Genomic DNA, 531 nt, shown 5'->3' with positions numbered 1-531 from the left:
CCGGGGAGGGACCCCTGAGTCCCCGCAGGCGGGAGTCAGAGGGTGCGCGGACCGCCAGCCCCGGTGGTTCCAGCCGTGGGCCAGCTGGGAAGGGAGAGAACGCTGCGGGCTGTGGCCTCTGCGCTCACTGTGGCCACCACAGTCACAGCCTCCTCTTGCCTGACCTGGGAGACTCTTAGAAAGACCCATGTTTAGGGCCTTTGAAGAACACAGTGTTGGGAATCGTCTCCAGAACCGCCTGTCTTTAAAAGTTTCTGAAACTGGAGTGTTTTCAAGTTAAAGATACATGATAGCACACTTCCCCAAGTGTGGGAATGTACTTCAGGCTGCCTTCCTTCCTTCCTTCCTTCCTTCCTTCCTTCCTTCCTCTTTCTTTCTTTCTTTCTTTCTTTCTTTCTTTCTTTCTTTCTTTCTTTCTTTCTTTCTTTCTTTCTTTCTTTCTTTCCCTTCCTTCCTCCCTCCCTCCCTACCTCCCTTCCTTCCTTCCTTCCTTCCTTCCTTCCTTCCTTCCTTCCTTCCTCCCTTCCAACT

At 52.4% G+C, this 531-nt stretch overlaps 1 protein-coding gene across 1 annotated transcript in view; it reads left to right on the top strand.

Moving 5' to 3' along the window:
• GPM6A (glycoprotein M6A) overlaps nucleotides 1-531 on the top strand; it is a 179,115-nt gene that overhangs the window by 568 nt on the left and 178,016 nt on the right. The window lies entirely within an intron of this gene.

Source organism: Myotis davidii, unplaced genomic scaffold, assembly GCF_000327345.1.
Source record: "Myotis davidii unplaced genomic scaffold, ASM32734v1 scaffold184, whole genome shotgun sequence".
In the NCBI taxonomy this organism is placed as follows: Eukaryota; Metazoa; Chordata; class Mammalia; order Chiroptera; family Vespertilionidae; genus Myotis; species Myotis davidii.
This window is presented reverse-complemented; position numbering and strand designations above follow the sequence as displayed.